The following is a 20,445-nucleotide window of genomic DNA, read 5'->3' on the forward strand; positions in this document are numbered from 1 at the left end:
CTGCTTCAAGTAATGCCTATTATCCACAACATTTGCAAACTGACAGGTAACCTGGTTGGCTTTTATATAAATGATGACAAACAACCAGCTTAGTGCACCTCTGACAAAGAATGATGGACGTTTTTTATTCAAATAAAATGAAAACATAAGCCTGGTAAATTGGCAGGCTGGAGACCACCTGGGCTTGTTTTGACCCATCTGGCTTTCTTAAATTCTTACGATAATTAGGCCACCTAAATAAAAAGAACGTGTTGGTTTGTATCCAGACTAGAAAAATGTTTGTGGTGAAGTGATAAATTTATCATCTTTTCAACATCGCAGTGGGTGATACTAAAACCCCTGTACATTCTCAGGTTTGGGGTTTTATTTGCTGTTGTGGAAGCTTGTGTCTGACCTTGAGTCTATGGAGAGTTCTAGAATTTAACTTTTAAAATCTTATAGGAAGATAATATAATTTGGGCATGAGCGCTTCAGCGGTGCAATAGGTGAATGGCATTTGAGCTGCTTTAAGGAACCAAGTTACGCTATCGCAACCATGCCGTACGATCTTAAAAAATCTATGGAACAAAACCACAAGTGTAGAGGTGTGTGCTGAAGGGCGACCAAAATTCAGGCGTCTCCAGTGGCTCTTGTCTCACTTAGAGCAGCAAAGTGTATGCTGCACGTGTTTGAGTGCATAACTTCGTATGGGAAATAGCAAAGGGATTCATCACAGAAAACGTTTGTAAACAACTGAAAACTCGCTGGCTTTCTGACAGCGTGGGTGGACAGCAATAGCACATGCTGATGCTCTGTATTACTCAACACAGATTTCTTCAACATCATTTACAAAAGTCTACAAGAAAACACTCAGAGAGAACATGCAGTGGTTCGAGTTAACTGTGCGGAGTGACAGTGAAGATTTGTTAGCGTAGGTAGTTCCGCATTTTTGCATGTGTTAGAGTAAATTACCTCATTCCTTCGTACCACAGGGAAACTGCTTTATGGAAAAGGTATGCACACGTCATTAACTGCAGTCCAAGTACAAGATTTAGGCAAAAGAAAGCACATATTTCAAATGTGTCAGAAAGGAGCCAACCTGATTATTCGGCAATTAAATGAGAATGAAACTTCAGAAGTTAAAATACGAAGTTTAGCCACTTGTATCCATGTAGACTTTACTCACAGCCAGTTCAAGAGGGGGAAAAGAAAAAAAAAAAAGAAAAAGATCACGTTCATATGAGTGTGCCTGCTATGGGGTGCTTGCCTTAGTTTCCGAGAAGTTATTCCAATGTAAAATGAGAATCTCTATGCGGAACGCACTACTGTTTTGCAAGTAAGTTTATTAACTTTTTTTGGATTGAAATATAAACAGATACTGAAAGAGAAAACATATTCATAAGTACCAGAGATACTACTCTTTCTGGGCAGGGCACAACCCAGTGCGAGCACATCAGCTTTACTATGACAAACAATTTATGTAGGTTTTTGAGTGTTTGTAGTTTTTTTCATCTGCTTACAACCCACCTTTGGCATCATTGCCATGACTAAAAGAACTTCTGAAAGACTGTCGCGTTAAGAGTAAGTTTTTAACGGTAATGTTTCATTGAAAATGAAACTGCCGTAGAATGGCAAACCACGTATCATCGGTGTCAACTTTAATTAGCATGTGAAAGAATAAGAATAGATACCGTTTCCCTGAAACTCCAGGGAAGCCTCCCAAAAGGCACTATTACATTAACAACTTTATTTAAAATTGAGCAAATAGAAAATACTTATTCTCCTTCACTTCCTATGCTGCTTCTTATCCTAATTTTCCAAGGAAAAAGGAAGGGCAGGGAAAAGGCCTGGACAGTCCATGGAGAGTAGGAGTGCTCTGCCCTAACTGTGCTCCGGGGTCTAAGTACCTCAGAGAAGGTACTGAGCCTGTTTGGGGACTCTGAGCTGGATGTCAGACATGCCTTTCTGGATAAATCCTCTGGGACAGGTGCCATGCTGGATGTAGTAATTTGTGACTGGTAAATCTTGTCAGGTGTGTGTTGCCTGACTGGGTAGGAATCAGCTGAGGCTGATGAGGACTGGGGGAGAGTCTGTCAATGAAGAGCTGATTCATCCAGCCCAGCGGTTCCGGCATGGTCTGTTTAAAGCTTGGCTGAGGCCCGAAAAGGCTAGACGTCCATCAGTGCTAGTGAGAAGAGTCTGAATGGATTTGGTGCCTCTTTCCAAGGGCTGTTGACTGTATGGGTGGTGGCCAAACATATGGTGACTCCTCGGGCTGGCAGGAGGAGAGTGGCTTGCTCTGCCAGCTCCTCAGCCTGCTGATGCAGTGGGGCTCTGGAGAAGGCTTGTGCCCACTCTCTCATTTTCTTTCTGCTTGTTGGATGGGTGTTCAAAAAGATTAATATCCTCTTTGCACCCCGGGACTCTGACTGAGCTGGCCAGGTAGCAAATGGTGCTTCTGGAGAGAGCCCGGCTTGTAACTCAGGGAGTGAAGAGTGGTCTGGGGAAGAGGAGATTTGGCATCTTTCTTGACTGAGTGCGTTGTCCTCGGTAATGGTCTTTTTCACTGAAAGCAGCGACATTATTACTATCTCTCTATGGAGTCAATAGGCAATAAATGAAAGCCTGTCTGACTTCAGAAATGAAAATTGATTCCTTCAATCTGGAGACAGCTTGTGCTCTCTCCATCCCCCTTGAAAGCCAAACACACAGAAACCTCTGCCAAAATTAAGATGATGCTGCGAGGGTATCAGAAACAGCTCTCATAAATATCAACAGGAGGAAAAAACACAAACAAACATGGGTGCAAAAGGGTAGTGTCCGTTTGTTCGTGCTAGGGGCAAATTGGGAATGAGAGAGAGGAATGTCACCCGGGTGTAAGGTGCATGAGAAAATATTTCAGCCCTAGTTCTTCTCTTGAGAATAGTTCTGCAGTATGTTCCCAGGCAATTTACAGAAGAGTTACTTACTGTACATTACATATGGTTGGAAGAGTGTCTTTGGGCAATTTCGTTAAATGCTGAGCCCAGGACTCATTGCACAAGACCAATGAAATGAAATAAGATATGATAGATTACTTCTAAAGAACACTAGCAGCACTGTTATATGTTTAGTAGCGTTACGCAGTTTAACGGTACCTTCCCATAAAGCATTCTCTGAAGGAATGATACCTGAAAGCAGAAATAAGGGAGAGTACGCTCTCCAAGTCCATAAAAATGTGAACACTTTTTGCGAGGGTTGTTGGAGACAACATAATTATCCTTGGGTTTTTTACCTCACAGTTTAGAATACTTCTTTTGGAAGAAATTACTGATGAGAGAGAGACTCCAGTTGGAGCAAGATAGGAAGTGATTTTCCTGTCTTATTGCAGCCTACCTGAGGGCAGCTGTCTGGTCCTGATGCCCTGGAAGGGGTCCTTGCTGCTCCCAGTATTCCTCTCCATCATGTTAGCAAATTAGTCTGTGACCCGTGAGGGGTTTCAATCACATTGGAAAACCCTCAGGCGAGCCCTTAGTAAAATAAGTCATTTAAGTATTTAGAAAAATAGCATTTAGTAAGCTTGATTTAGCAAGCTTACTTAAGCACAATTTTCTGGTGTCTTCTAGGGTTCCAGTATCTGTTAACATACTATTCACTCCAGCCAGTGCTGGCGGCTCCGTTGAATCACTCAATATTTATGGTTGTTTAATCTACTGGGCAAATAACCTAGAATATATATTGCTGGGACTCAAATTTATTTTATAACACAACATGAAATTCAGCAAAATACTTATGTTCAATCTGTTCAGCCAAGAGGACTATTCTCTAAATTATTTCTGATGTGTTTTCTCGAGATGGTATTGGGGTTTTTTTTTGTTTGTTTTCATAGCATTTCGAGGAGATCAATGTAAAGTATGTTAAATACCAAAAATAAAATCAGAAAGACTTCTGTCCCAGGTGAATTGAATTGGCTTGAGGATGATCAAACTATGACTGAATACAAAAGTGTTTAAAGAGGTTTTCATACAGTGAATATCAATACTCTGATGAGCTGGTGTGGATGTTTTCTTAACTTTAGAAAAAGGATATATATTTTTTCCGAATGCAATTACTTTAAAAGACACTCAATTAGGGAATACAAAGGTTATTTAAACATATGAGTGCATGGGGAAGGGTGCTAGTCTGATTTAAAACAAAACAACAAAATCAGACCACTGACAAAAGCTGTTTTGTAAAAAGACATCTCTGATCTGCCATAGCCAAGTATGTCAGAAAATACAAGAGGTTCATTGGTCGTGATGATCCTAACATTAGAAGATAAGCACATTTCATACTTGTTCCCTTGTTACTTGGGTTTATATAAATAGCTCAGTGACTTCAAGTGACAAGTAGAAAAATAACAGCCAAACTGGAGACAAAACAAGAATAGTTATATTGTTAATTTCACAAACAATAAAATTCACATCATTCTAGAGAGCTTTTAGGAAATATTCCAGTTTTTACAGGTTGTAAAACTGATACAGGCATAGGCAAGTTCAAAGAACAAGTGGAAACCAAAAGCAGGTGTTAGTGTACGACCAGGCAGGCTTCTGCTCCAAATCATACTCAAACCAGGGTAAGAAGTGCATTCAACAATGAGTTGTCTCCGCCAGGAGATTAACTAGTCCAGTGGTATTGGTGCCAACCTCTGTTGTACAAAGACACCACAAAATTTACAGAAAGGCAGTTCAGGCTAAGCAGCGTCACTGGTAATGGAACCTGCAGCAAATGTTCTCTTATGACTTTCTGGAAAACCACAATTACTTTCTGCTCAAACTTATGTGTATTAATAAAGTAATTTGATACTGTCGGACTGGCATTTTCCAGCAAAAGCTTGCCAAGTGTGGTATATCCCAGCAGTCTGAACTCCAGAGTGGATAAATATCTCCTTTTTAAAAAAGTCGTTTCTGAAATAGGGCAGATTCTACTACAACTTAAAGAAAAGAGTACCCTGATATCTACAGGAGTCTAATGCTAGAAGGCTGTCTCTTGGTTGGTTTGTTGACAGAATAATTAAATTTCTTGCTAAATAGTGAAAATGCTAAATCATTTTAGACAATGAGCATACTCTTAATATAACTCTTCATATATATGGGTTTTAGTTCCCTCTTAGTTCCCTCCTTTTCTCTATTCTCTAATGAGATTCAGTTTATAAAAGGTTATCTGGTTCCCTAATCCAGAAAATGGACACGTGAAAGGACCCATCTCCCATTGATAACAGTAAAAGCAAAGGCTGAGAGACAATGAGGAGGATGTGTCCTGGATCTCATTCAAGCAGGACATTAAGAAAGAAAAGGGTACCTGGTTTACTGAGCACGAAATCTGATCTCTAAAACATTACAAATGGAAAATGCATGTCTCCATCCTGCGTCCACATCCGAGTTTGTTTTTAAAGTGACTCCTTAAAGTGGAACATGATTAATAGAAAAGATAGGAGTATCAGCAGCTGGTTGTCCAGGAGAAGTGCTTCAGACCATTTTGGTCAGTTAGCAAACAGACCACAATTCTTCACAGAGAATATCTAACGAGGATCATGGAGCAGGATCATGAGTAATAGCCTTAGCAACCATTGTTAGAAGAAATTGGTTGAAGGCTGGGGGAACATTAGGGCGAAGGGAGTATCCCCACGGTATCTCCTGTACTATTCTGTGTTACGGTAATTTTGTCTTCTCATAGCACTGAGTGTGTCTTTTTAGCTGGAGGCTATCGGGGACTAAAGGGATGAGTAACAGAAATGCATGTTTAAATTTAAATGCAGACTTTCAGTTTGGCTTAGGATTCAGGACATTCAAGAAATTTCTGTAAGAAACAGGAACTCATAGGACTGCAGAAGACAGTAAAACGAATGATACAGTTATTTTTAAAAAGGGAAAAAAAATAATATGGCAGAATGGGGGACCTAAGTGAAAGAGCAGAACATTTCTAGTTCAGAGACTGGCAAGGAGCTCTCTGTAATCAGCTCATACAGTTCCTGCAAAGCATAACAGGATGGAAATCAGAGACAGAAAATACTTATTAAGTTATGCAGGCCATTTCCCACTGCTAGCAGAGAGGGAAAGAAGTGGAAAGTACATCTCATGTCACACTCTCATGTCCCCTCTGGCTATATTCAGAAATTACATTAATAAAATCTGGAGGGAGCCCCACCCAGTCGCTTTTAGCCAGAGGAAGCTTAGCTGATGTGAAATGATGGGAGAGGGGAGGGAAAATTTGGGGGATGTTCAAAGAGAGGGGATACCCCTTTACTTTGTGACCTGGAGCACTTTTATTGAATTTATTGGTGTAGGAAATGACCAAATGCTGCAAGGATAGCCGGGTTTGCCCTAAGAGCTATTCTCTTGTGCTCACACCCCAAAGCCTTCTCTTCAGATGTCTTCCTCAGGGGCTGTACAGGTCCCACACTGGAGGTACCAGCCTACAAGGCCCCCGGATCATTTCTGATGGATGGCGGGTGATGTGCCAAAGAGGATACTTGGCAGCAATTTGGAAATTTTGCAAATTAAAAAAAAAATTATGATACTTGAGTTCTTTTGACCTGGTACTCAGAAAATCATAAAAGCGATATCAAAATTTTATGGTAAAAATGGAAAAGTCCTTTTGACTCTCCTTAAAGAGCTGACAGCAAAAAATAACAGAGTTTTAAACTAAATGAGATCTGCGTCTCTCTCTCTTTTTGTTTGCTGTTCAGCTCTGCACTCTTTTTTTTATTCCGTTTTTGAAGTTAAATTCCTGTAACTGCTGCCACCAAAGCCAGGTCATGTGGGCAGCAATTCAAGACTGAGTAATTTTGTGAGCCTTTTTCAATCACCCAACTACAGGCGTAACTACGGCTGCCAGAAAAGAATCTAAGTGTTTTCTTTTCATTACTTTCTTTATTTTTTAACCTGTGGAATAAGTAGTTTATCTGTGTTTGAGGTTTTGTTTTGGTTTTTTTTTTTAAATTGCATATTTTTTTAGTATGTTGGCAGATCACTCTGAGGCCACCCGACTGGGGTTTTAATTTTTTTTGAAAGCACAGTTGTACTTCCACTCCCTCTCTTTTTGCTGAAGGTATTTGCTGGAATGTCTTTTTAAAGTGCAGTCCCAGGCAGTCATACAGTCACTGTAAATAACATGCAGTATGCACACTTGAGCAGGACAAAGAGACATAAAAAATATTAAAAAAAATGCAATTTATTCACCCTAGCATGTGAAAAGTCTGAAGTGAACCAGTTACCAGCTTTAAAGATTAATGAAACCTTTATTTGTTTGATTTGGTGAAAGAATTATTCTGGCATCTTGAAATGTAACATGGTGGGGGTGAAGTAAGCCAAACTGCGCTGGAGTCATCTTTTAAGAGCAAAGATAGTCTGCTCTTCTCTGAGACTCTGGACAACAAATGTTTTTGCAATTGTTACCATACGATGTCTGCAAGATCTGGGTCTCACCAGTTTATGAGGTATCACGGATCTGATCTTTGTTGTGTCAAAACGGCTGTGTCCTTTGAAGTTATAATAGCTGAGCAGATTTATATCAGCTACGATATCTGGCCAAACTGATTGACTGATTATTGCTGTGTTTTGAGGAAGGCTTGCCTTTGATCTCAGATACTTTCGAATGAAAGGACAGCCCAGTGCATCGCTTAAGGTTTCATACTCTACCAGTACTTCCCTGTGTGAAGCTAGGGGAGATCCCAAAAGAGGTTTGTATTGTTGGTGTCTCAATTAGCTTGCTGCTCGCAATCTGTTGGAGAAGTCCAGGGAAGCTCACGGTCACCTTCTTAACCACAGGAGACGAGTACCTACCACTAGCCTTTCCCTTGAGCAGCAATGAGCAGAAGGGGAAGAATATCATTAAAACTGACATAGTTTGGGCTACATCAGATAAATGAGATTCTTCTGCCTCCTGGGGTTAAAAAAATCGGGGTTAAAAAACAACCACAAAAACCCAACAACAACAAAAAAAACCCCAAACAAACAAAAAACCCAAACCAAAACCTCAAAACCAAACCCAGACAAAAATAACAAAACCCAAACAAAAACAAATCCCAACTTTATATCCATAGAATACAACTGTCATTAAAAGTAATATGAACAGCCTAATGGAAATAGCTATTTAATATCCACATCAGAATGTTCTGAAAATTAAAATTTGTATTGTGGGTTATTCTTTCTTACTATTACTCTGGCTCCAGTTGTGGTCACATTAGAACCCTCCTAATGGGGACAGAAGAGTTCTTGGGAAAACAGGGGATGGGCATGATTATTCTCACAATCACACGATGAAAGGCCATTAAATGCTTATCAGCTACCACTTTTTATTTATATTACTTTGTATTTATATCTTCCTTTACCATTTGGGAAATAAGGATAAATTTCTGTAGCCTGTAAAACATGAAATTGTAAACTGTTAAACTAGAAATTCAACTAAATAAATATCGTGGTTTCATTCCAGTTAAACGCTCTGTGACTATTCAACTGTAAGTCACCAAATGTTGATTTAATTATTTCCTTCCAGATCATGAAAGGTTTAAATACCTGTTGATTTTTCTCTCAAAAGATTGCCAATCGGTTTATTACACAGAAGTAGATAAAGGCAAAAAAAATTAGAATAAGATGAGCTATTCAGCAGAGAAATGTATAGATATGAATCAGGCTATTAAGGATGGTGTTATACTTGTACTGCTAGAAAGGCTGATACCATCACATAAGTTGGACAATATTTTAAGTAAATGCAACATTAGCAGAAAACAGCAAAAATATGGATAGCATAAAATTTTTTATGCTTATTTTCATAGGCATTGACACAACAAATCAGTTTCTCTTACTGAGAAAGTATTCTGATAAAGCTGAGAATAGAAGGTGAGAGAGAATTACTGAGATGTACATGTACATTTTTGTCAGTGTTTGTTTATGTTCAGAAACATAAAAGTCTGTAATAAAATTCAGTGACATAAAGAAGAATTTTTTCCAGTGGAAAAAAAAAATCCATATTTACAATTTCAAAACTGGTTTGAATTACAAAAGCCCTTGGAATTTTGTAATATTTTCTTCTACAAGTAGAAAAATAAGAGGCTAGGCTTTACATTTTGTTTAATATATTTTTCTTATAAAATCCTATAAATCTTCCCAAGCATATAATTTTCATATTTCTAAACAAAATATGAAGTTAAAGCAGGATAACTGAAGATTTTTTTTTATTACTTGAAATACTTCCTTTTTTTTAGCAAATAAAATACAATCTTATTTCATAATTAAATAAATGATATTATGCCCTATTCTACTTCTGTATGTAATGTTTTTTAAAATGTTGTTAAGAACATACTTACTGTGTTGTCTGTCCATCATCTTCTTTCTTTTCATGTTAAAAAAAAAATCTATATGTTTTCTGGCATAATGGCAGTAATTTCTACTGCTTAATTATATGTTGTTTAAGAGGAATAATTTTAGCAGTTTTGAGAGGCATTACATTATTTGAAAGACAACAAAACACTTGATTTGCATTCTCTGTTTCAATATATATTTTTTTAAAATTAAAAGACCAGCATTCTTTAGGCAAGTGTGAATAAAAATAAAAGAAAATTTATGTAGAAACTATTAATCATTACTAATTGAATTACTGAAAAAGATTGTTCTTTTATTCATATCCTGCCTAATCTTCGTAGTGATAGTTTAAGTGTCTAATCAAATTATTGAGTTACTAAAAATATTTTCATTTATGTCTGGTGTAGTGCAAATAGTGCCAGTCTTGTAACTTGTAAATGCAGCATATAGGGACAAGATTTAAACATCGCCATTGAAGATGGGAATAGTTGTTCAAAGTAACATTCAAAAGGAGCTTTTCATTGGGGCTAGAACATGCGTTATACTGAGGGGCTAAAAATTCAAATCAGTTTTAGCACGTTAGTCCCAGATTAAAGAGTAACTTGCCGATGTTGGTAATAGTAATAAGCCTAAAATCATTATTATCTTGTATTGCAATGTTATTGCCAAACCTCTAAACCATTTGGGTTACGACTGTATTGAACAAGCAGCCTTAAGTAATATGTAAAATATCTTCAGGCAATTATTCTGGTAGTGATGATTCAACTGTAGTTTCTTATAACTTCGGTTTGAGGAAGGTATCACGACGACTTGATGGGAGGAGGAGCTGAGGTTCTGACCATTTGAGGGTGTCAATGAGCAACTGACATTCTCCATAAGTCTTACGCGGTCGTGCAAGTTTAATCTCTGTCCAAACTACAGTCTGGGCAGAACCAAACAACATCTGCAAACTCTCTGCTACCCCTTCCATATTCATCAGCATGCAAACAGATCCCGTGAAGTGACACTAAAGGAATGTGAACTATAGTTAATCTGTCTTCACAAAGTCCATTTTAAATTATTGTTGCCAATCTTCTATCTATTTTTAGACAGGGATAGAAAAGCTGGTCTTACAACATATCTAGGTATTTAACAATCTTGAGCTAACAGGGAGGGCCCTGTTGAGGAAAAAAAAAAGCAACCCCAAAGCCCTGAGAAGCCTGGGGGAGAACATGCTACTCATCACTATTTCCATCTCACATCTTCACAAATCAGTGCTAAATACAGCAAGTTTGACGTGAATGTTAAACCACAAACCAAGACCTGAGCTTCTGGGCTTCTATGCCTATGCGTGTGGATTAGATCCTCCTGATTCCTTAACGAAGTGAAAAACAAACTAATACAGGTACACCCGCATCTGTTTTCCAAGGAAAGAAGGGGGATATGGCTGCGGGATCGTCATGACAACTACATTATGCACTGCCTATCAGTTGAGACAGAACCTCTTAAAAGTAGGCTGCCTGTCCATTTAAATATGCTTAAATCAAACCCGGCACTTATAATCCATTTAGAAATCTGAAAGCAATGGGTATTAGAATTGGTCTATGAGGCTTAAAAAGAAAAAAAAAACCCAACAACCAAACACTGTCTTCAGCAAGAAAATTTTTTCAACCCCTTTCCTCCTCCTCCTCCTCCTTCTCTCTCCATTTGACAATGTTTTCTTTTTGTGGTTTATCTGGTGTTTCATGAGTTGTTCAGTAGTTGCAGTTTTGAGTGATTCTGAGAATATCTGGGGACTAAATCTTTAGCTTGAAGGCACTATTGTTTGTTATTTTTTTGTATTTCAGCACTGTCTAGATGTCCCACTGTGGACTGAAATCCCACTGTTAATGGAGTGATACAAACACATAATAAAAACAAACTCTTGCCACATCGTCCCACTGGGTAGGAAATGGGTGGAAGCAGATTGTCTTTGGACCAAGAGTAGTGAGGACAAAAGAGAGCTCTAGCCAGGGATGATGGGGGTTGTTACCCACCAGTGCACACTTACAGAAATCTTCAAGACTGATCTTTGAAGTTTTATATGGAAATATTGCCCAGCTGATTTACAATTTTGCAATATATCCACCTCCAGTTCACCCCAATCCATGCCCATACGTTGGCATTTTGGTATATGTGAGCCAGAGTTCATCCCTGTGCGTTAGGTCATATCTGAAATTATTGGACACAACAAATGATGGAAAGATTTGACATTTTGATATGAGGTAGATGAGAATCTGTCAACACCAAAATTACTTGTGAGTAAGATGAAGTTCTAATGGAAAGCAGGAATCTGAGTTTTGTCCACAGCAAACTAATTAGAAACAATTGACCTGAAATTAAGAAATGGGAATGTTTGATTCTGGTCCCACAAGCGATGTGTGAGTTGTTCCGAGCTAAGGCATTTGCTAACAGTGCATGTCAAAATGTTTGGTTGTTTAAACATTTTCTTGTGCCAAAAACCCATCCCCTCTACTCAGGACAATGCAGTGACTTGTAGGTTGGTCTTATAAACCAGATCCCAGTAATGCCCTTCAGAAGAAAAATCATTGCAAATAAATATTGATGTATTATTTATTAATTACTGTTTATTGTATTATGCCTAGACTAACAGCTAGTGGACTCAAAGCAAGAATGTTAAACAGGTGATTGGGAACAGGGACTTGGCAAATTCGAGTTAGACTTTTAATTCGTGTTAAGTTTTGTTGAGCTTGTTCCGAAGAGACTGTTAATCAAAATATCGGAATTACCTTATGATCTAAACATCCAAAATATTACTGAGCATAGCAACTCTTCCAGAGAGAAAAGCTAATGAATTTTCAGCTAACGTCCGCAGTAACTAAGTGTATTTGCCATGATTAATGACTTGTATCATCTTTCTTCAAGCAAATTATTGGAAGCAGTTCACTTTCAAAGCTTGCATAAACTGTGGACTTCAAATATTTGAGAAAATTGGGGTTTCAAGGCTCACTACTACAAACATGTATAGAATTTTATTGGCATGGAATAACTTCATTGACATGAGAAATTATACTGTAATTAAGTTTGGTGGAAAGGCAGCATGAGTGCCAGTGCTAAAGTGCAATACCTGGGCCTCCAGTAGAAAATACTTATTTTAAAAGTATAATAATCTTACTATTTTAAATGGAGCTATATGGGTAGACATAAAAAAAAAAAAAAGTAGTAAAGTGATTTTTATGTATTAGTTAAATTTCCGTTGGAATTCATAGAGTAGTTTAGTGGGTCAAAAACCAAAGATGTATAAACATTTATAGAGACTGAGGGCATCAGCCTACCTTGAAAAAAGGGATGATGATCTCATTTCCTATGCAACTAAATCATAAAATCCATCCCCCCTTTTTTTTTTTTAACAAAGATGCCGTTTTCTGTCTAGAAACAGCAGTGTAAATGTTCACCATCAAGCATAATGAATTTCTTAATTTACATGTAATCCATGAAAAGTTTTTAAAAAGTTGTCCTCAGGCAATCTGTCCTAAGGATATGCCAGCTGGGCGTTGCTTTTTTAAATATATTTTTTAATTTATATAGAAAGGGAAAAGAATCAAGTCCTTAGTAAAGCTGGTGAAAAGCTGTCATTTGTGAGTGGTGAGGCACTAGACATGAATAACTCTGTGTGTGAAACTACAGGAGGGGAAGAACAGCACTTGCCTTTTTTTTTTTTTTTTTCCTTTTTCCTTGCCTGCTTTATGGCTTGTAAATGATAAATGGAATTTACTAGCAATGCCCTGCAGTAATATTTCAAATTATGCTACAGAATACACTGTAAAAAGTATTGAGTTATAGCAGAACCAAAGAAAAAGGCCTTTTTTTTTTTTTTCTTTTTCCTTTCTGGAAAAGGGTGCTGCGTTAGGACACTCCTCAAACATCACTTACATATTACAGGGTGCTGCAATGCTTCAACTTCAGTTTAAATAACTCTAAAAATTACGTTAGTATCAAGATTTAGGAATTAAGCCAAGTTAATTCTCGGCGCTGAAGTATAAATCGGGGTAGTGGTTGGTGCCCACAAAACAACCCCTACAAGGGAGGGAAAACCTGAGCATCACGGACCCCACGGTACGAACCCCTCCTAACAATGACCCTCCTCGCCCCGGCCCACCCGAGAGAATTTGCATTGACACATTTTTATGACGTTTTTATTTGTGGCGCCTGTTGAATGATGAAAACCAAGGCGAAAAAGACATTATCCTAGAACGAGGCCGCGGGTAGTGTCGACAATGTCCTTTAAGCCCTTTAAAAGGGGATCCTTTTGTCAGCTCGGGTGAGCAGCAGCTCTTTAACATTCTGAACCCGCTGTGGCTGCTGGGGCAGTTCGTCACCAGAGAATAGCGAAGGGCCCCTGGCATATCAAATAAAAAAAAAAAAAGAGGAAAAAAAAAAAAAAGAAAAAAAAAAAGAAGTAGTGGGGGAGGCAAGGAGGAAAGCGAGAGAAAGGAAAGTCCCGGGTGCACAGACAGCGCATTGTGTAAGCGGGGCTTAAAGAGCCTGCCGTTAGGTATATTTCATAATATGAAAAGACAGACCAATTTTGGCCCCCTCGCCTGGTGGGATCAGTGCTGTCAGTGCCATTTATTTTCAATCCCCCGTGATTTCTGTATCCCCACAGCCCTTTTGCATAAAAATGAACCATAAAGGCAGTCAAAACACCTGCTTTACTGACAGGCCCGATTAAAGCTTTGATTTATCCTTCAAAGTGAGGGCTGATCTGCTGCTCCCGGGGCCTGGCGCTGGTGTGTAATTCATCGGAGGCTGAAGGTCCCCTTTCTGTGTCCCCCCGCTTCAGCTGTGGGCGCCTTTTGTACCTGCTTGAGAGCCGGCCCAGCTTCCAAAAACACCCACCCCAGCTGGAGGCCGGGATTTTTCCATCCCTACCGGCCCGAGTTTCTCGGTTCCGTCTTATTAAGTGACAGTAAATTACCGGGCTAATTGGGGAGGCCCCCAAACAGAGGGGGCCGTGTGTTTCTGAGGAGCCGCCGTGGGCTCCGGGGAGCGGTTTCACCAGATGGAAGGGAGCAGTGGCGCCGACTCCCGCTTCGTGCTTTCCCAGTGCTAAAAACGTCGATGCTCGACGTGGAAGTTTTATGTCATGTGGGAACTTTTTACTCCTTTGTAGCCAGGTTTTGTGCAGCGGCCTGACAGCTTCGCTTTGGGGCCTGCACCGACGGGGCCTGGCACAGGAACCTTCTCCCTGGGCTCATAATCAGCACAGCGAGTTTGGAGCAGGCCTTGCCATCTCTTTATGAGGGAACTGGGGGGGAAAAGGTTCAAAGCTTTATCACTATCACTGCGAAAAACAGATATTTCTTAAACCTGCTGGGAGGTTGAACTGGGTCTGCTTTTCAAAAGAAAAAGAGTAATTTACTTAGTGGCTTGTGGGTGTCTGAAGACAGTGAACAAATTTGGATGATTTTTTTTTTTTTTTTAAATCCCAGCTTGTACCCTGCATGTATATTCCCCCACTCCCCCCCAAAAAAACAGCCTTTGAGATATTGTGACAAAATTGCCTTGTGAGAATATTTGACTTATGCACTGTCATTGATCCATTAAACCACTAAGCTATTATAGAAGTGGAGCATGGTATAAAAGGAGGCCGAGCAAATCATTCCCTGTGGATCAATGCTCAAAAATTTCCCAAAGTGAGCTATTATTTTTTTTTTTTAATTGAAAAGCACCTTTTCATTGAAACTAAAACATTCTGAGGAAAAAAATATCTATGTATTGTTACTTATAAATAAAACAGAAACAAACAGGATGATTACATTCAAAGTCTTTGTTCTGAAACAATACTTGTTTTTGAAACGTTGATTAAGTTAACACATAATTTAACATAGTAAAAATGTAATACGCTGTTTCAGTTTGAAAAAAACAATGTTTCATTTGACCAGGTGCAACATTAAAAAAAAAAAAATCAGGAGAGACTGAAAAAGTCCTTTGAAATTAAGCAAAATCCATAATAACAGTTTCCTGTTAAAAAAAAAAAAAAAAAGCTGTTTCTTTATTGAAGAAATTGCTGCATTATTGGGAAGTGGAGCATTAACTTAAAACCAGCTTTACTATAAATTATTTAAATGGCAGAAACAAACCGTATGTAAAATTTACATTTGCAGTTGAGCAAGTGCTTGGCCTAAGTCTACAGTGCAGACGGTTCTCCTCACTGTTCAGGATGTAAAGTAACAACGTAGTTTAAATTCTGGTGTGAACTTCAGCAGATCTAAGAGGTGGCAAGACCAAGGCTCTGGTGAAGTTGCAGAAGTTGGGAGCACCTGGCTGCTTCTTGACCTCATGTTCAGGTGTTAGGTAGGCACCAGCTTGTCCTTATCTGGATGATTTGCTTCCATAAGAAGGATGAATAAACACAGGGCAGGCAGGACCTAACCAGCCTCAGCTGGATGTTGGTAGCACATGTGCTAAGAAGGCCTTAGGTTGCCCATTTGATCCTAAAATTCAGACTCATGACCTTTAGGTGTCTAGAAGTATGATTTAATCTACCTCAGTGCATAAAAATGGAGTTCTTTGCAAAAACACATCCTAGGTTTGTGCTAACCTGTGGATAGATGTTGGGTTATAATACAAAACCATCTGAAAACAAAACAGGCAGCAGTTATTAATGTCAAAGAAATTTCATCTGGTGAGCAGCGGGAAGGTAAGCTGCTAAAACGTCTGCTTATTCCTCATCTATCATTGCCTTTCTCGGTCTTCGCCTGACTTTCCCTGTGCTCTTTACCCTGTTTAGACTGGCATGTGGCTTAAAACCCTATATATAATAAACACGATCTTTGATTTTAAGGCAGGCATAACTCTTACAGCTGATATACTTTTAAATAGAGTGAAATCACTTCAAGAAAATCTGAAAAAAATGCACGATAAAAAGGATGTTCCTGAAGATTTGTGTTGACATAAACACTGCTTTTTGTTGAAAAAGACAAAGGTCAGAAATAGAGATAGCCAAGCTCTAATTTTTGTTTTGTTTTTGCAAAGGAGGAGACAGTTTGCATGAAAATGGTTAGTCCTGATTTTTGCCTGGTGGATATGGGTTATTAGTCTTGATATTAGTTTTAGTTGCTGCTGGAGGGAAAACTTTCAGTCACCTAGGACTAGCTAATGTAGATTTAAACAAATGGCACACATATTACAAAATGCCACCATTCTTTTTCATTTATACAGAACATATAATAATTTTTTTGTCTCCCTCATCCATAGACGTGTCTGTCCCACAAACCCCTTCTCATTGCTGGTTCTTTGCTTGTATTCCCTTCAAGCCATATGTTTCTTCACCCTCCATGAGATTGTAAATGAGAATTCAGTGCCCTCTCCCTCTTAAAATTCCATTTTGACCTACCTTCTCTCTATGCATAGAATGTATAAGCTATATATACACACAACATACATAAAAAGTACATGTGCGTGTGTGCATATTTATATTGTATAACACAGTTATGAATAGAAACCTTTGAAAACACCTCCAACAAAGACTGTAAAACTCTAAGTCGTTTAAGAACAAGTCACTCTTAAGAAGTTCTGAGATGTTTAAAGTGTTGCAAAAACAAGCCTGTGAGAATGTCGGCTCCTCTTTTGTTCCTCATATATATCAAATTCAGTGGTGCACCGCAGAAAATCGCATTGAATCCTGTTAAACTGGTCCTAATGGGAATAAAGACCATTTATACGTCCACCAGCCCTATGTTGCTCTGCACTAGGATTGAGATATAACAGCATGTCTTGATGGAAACTTGAGGAAGCAGAGAGATGGAGCAGTAAATGACGTGAGAAGGGGGAAACAGAGTGGGAAAGGGCTCGGGCAGGAGTTCTCACTCCAAAGTCTCAGCTAAAGACAGTGTTTTGAAGATTTGAGATAACTGTATTCAGAGCCTAAATTACCTATAACTTCTGAATTTTCGGCATTGCGGGTAAAACAGCTGAACAGCTTCTAAAGAGAAGGGCCATGAAACGGCCTTTTGCGCATTGGCATGTTACTCTGCTCTATGTGTTTTTGTTGGTACACTCATCCTCTTGCTGGGCAAAATCTACTGGTAACCCGTAACTGATAGCTTGGATTTAGATTAATTTTTCTGCTTGGCCCTAATTACCATTTCCCAAAGACTCCAGCCTCACTATAATCCTTGTCTTTCTATCCAGTTTCTCCAGCAAGGGTTTGAACGTTGCTTCCTGCTGTACCTGAAAGTTAGAAGGAAACAATCGGTATCTGACTGTAGTCTAACTGTGCAACAGTCTAAATACTGTGTAGCATAACAGGTTCTGTGACTCAATGGCTTTGTAAGAGATATTAGAAAATTATGCAAAATACTCATTTGACGTTCAGTGTGTCACATAGAAAGAAATATTGTGGATGACATATAGGTACAGGACCAATGGTTCTGTATTGCTTCCTTGTTGTGCTTTATCAAGACTTTATTCAGAATGTTTCAAAGGATGTTTTCTTTACTCGTGCGGTACACCTTGCAGGCTCTCACAATGGTGCTCTTTGTGAAAAAATATTAAGGATTGTTACTAAGTATATAGCAAAAAAAATTAAATATTTGCAGGTCTTAGTAAACTCTTTAAAACAAAATGAAGGAAAACATTCAGAGGTAAATCTCCCAGTAAGGACTTGGCAACCCCGAAACAGATTTGCTGCCAAATCTCTTTAGCTGGAGGTAAGCACAGAAGAAGGCTCTCAAGGAAATTCTGGAAAATATCCACAGCTTAACTATGATTGAAAAAAATACAAAATTAAAAAAAAAAAAAATAGAAGAGAAACCCATACCTGTTATTACAGACAATATATCAGTTTTAAGGTATTTTTCTGACAAAATGCTTAGTTTTACTTTTTAGAGTAATTTTCTCTGTATAAAGCAAAATTGCTTTCCTATACAAACCAAAGCAGCTTTATGAATTTTAAATCACTTACCCATAGCACATATAATGAACTTTGGATGTTAGACACAACTGGTTTGAATGAAATATTTACTTCTCTTTTTGGTCTTTAAAATGTTACTTAGTCTAAAAGATATTTTAATAAATGCATAAAACATGTTCATCAAAATGCAAAAGTAATAAAGTGCATATTTCTTTCCAGATACTTTTGTAATTGATTTTGCCAAGGGTGGTTTAGTTCAGATGCAATCTCTGTTTGTTCACTGAGGGCCTCTTCATTATGTTTTATACAGTTTCGCTGTATTTTCTATATCATGGATTTTTCATGCTGTAAAATTTTAATTTTAGCCTTATTACAGAGTGGTTCTATTTACTACTATACGCAATACAGACTCATATTAAAAAGGACAAGAGCAACTTACTGCAATAAAAGAAATGAACTTGACCTTACAGAGATGTAGCATTTTGCAGCTGTTAGAGCTAGCTCTCACTAAAGAACCTTACAGACAAATCTCATGTTGCTCATAAGCATTCAAACCCTGGCTACCTCCCTGGAGTTTTGCTCTTGACTTCAGCAGTACAAGGCTTTATCTCTTGCTTGATGTCTATAGACTTGTACAATACACAAAACTCCCGCTCTGCAATGGGATCTAGCAGAGTCATGGCTACAATGGGACTTCTCGTAGCAAACTCATGAGGGACAATCTCTCCTGGGGATAGAATAAAAAAAAAATTAAAAAAAAAATGGCTAAACATAAGCATTTAGGGATGCTGTACCTGTTTGGAAAGCCAGCCCTGGGAATACAGCATGCCCAGAGAAATTGAGTTTATCAAACATGCAGTGGTCTAGAAACAGGAAAAAAAGAAAGAGAACAGTAACTTGTAGTACCTGGTGGTGTATCACCTCATCCAAAACAAAAATTATTTTTATTAAGGAAGAAATAGCTAAAATAGCTAGAGGGTTGCTTTGCAAACATAAGCAGAAAATTTAACAGCCTGGCAAGACTGATTTTTTCTCTTTTCTTATTGGAAATGCTTTCCTATTTAACAATTGCACCACATAATCTGTGGGTCAATAACCCAGAGATCTGTTATAAAAAGGTTCATATATTCGTCCAGAGCTGGCTGCTCTCTTCCAAGGGTTCTGAATAGATGCAAGTTAAAGTTACCCCAGGCAATGCCCGACTGGGTTCAATAAGTCCTCTCTTGACAACGTCTTTCCTAGGACAGACATCATCAGAGAGAAAAACTTACACTAAGCACATGGAAGCTACATGTTACTGAGAAGTGGGCAGATGAGTTAAAATCTGTATGTACTTTCCAGGATCAAACGGACACTGCAGTTGCAAGCGAAGAACTGGGGAAGGTTATACTAACTATGGCAAAGCTTGACTTGGTAAGGGTTCATTTTTTAACTTTGTTTTGTTCAAAATGTTTTCCCTCCACATATGCAAGGAGATTCACCTTTAATATTTTCTGATTTTAGCATGTTCTGTTGATTTTATTGTGAAAAGGTTACAGTCAAAAAGAGAAGAACAACATTAGAAAATGATTCAGAGCAACATACCCTTTTGTCATGCCATGATTTGAGCCTACATGGCTCTAGTTTTAAAGCTTGAAGACAGCAGCAGCACGTGTTCAATAATTCATGCTCTCTAATTAAACACTGATGACTGTGCCTAGATGAATTTTATTTTAAACAGAAGTGTGTCCTTAATGTTTTCTGTAAAAACAAATTGTCAGAAAAGAAATTGTTTGTTTTGCCACTTGGTTCAGAACATGGCAGTGGATTCAGTACAGGTTGCATCAATTCCTTTGATGGTTTGTTCATGGTCTTGGGAGACTTGGCACCAAAATCTGACTCTGTATGCATATATCCTCAGTAAGCTGCATGGATCAAGGAAACTTGATAGTCTTGCATTCTGACTGCCTACAAATAGATGATCTTCCTCTACCTAGGATAGAAATGTAGTTTGAGTTGATTTCTATGAGTCAAAAGATGTTTGAAAACACAGTGGAAAGACAACAGCACTGTAGGTTAGCTAAACTTACTTTTTGCCATTTTATCTGCCTTATTACATACATCTGCTTTTAATAGCCAGCTGTGATATAAATTAGCCACCTGTCAATGCTTCCAGCTAGTGCATCTATCCCATTCCATCTCATTGTCTGCAGTCAGTTTACCTTTTGCTAAAGACCAGTCCGGACTCATAAACACCATCAGGCTTGTTCA

Source organism: Larus michahellis, chromosome 5 (assembly GCF_964199755.1).
Source record: "Larus michahellis chromosome 5, bLarMic1.1, whole genome shotgun sequence".
Classification (NCBI taxonomy): Eukaryota; Metazoa; Chordata; class Aves; order Charadriiformes; family Laridae; genus Larus; species Larus michahellis.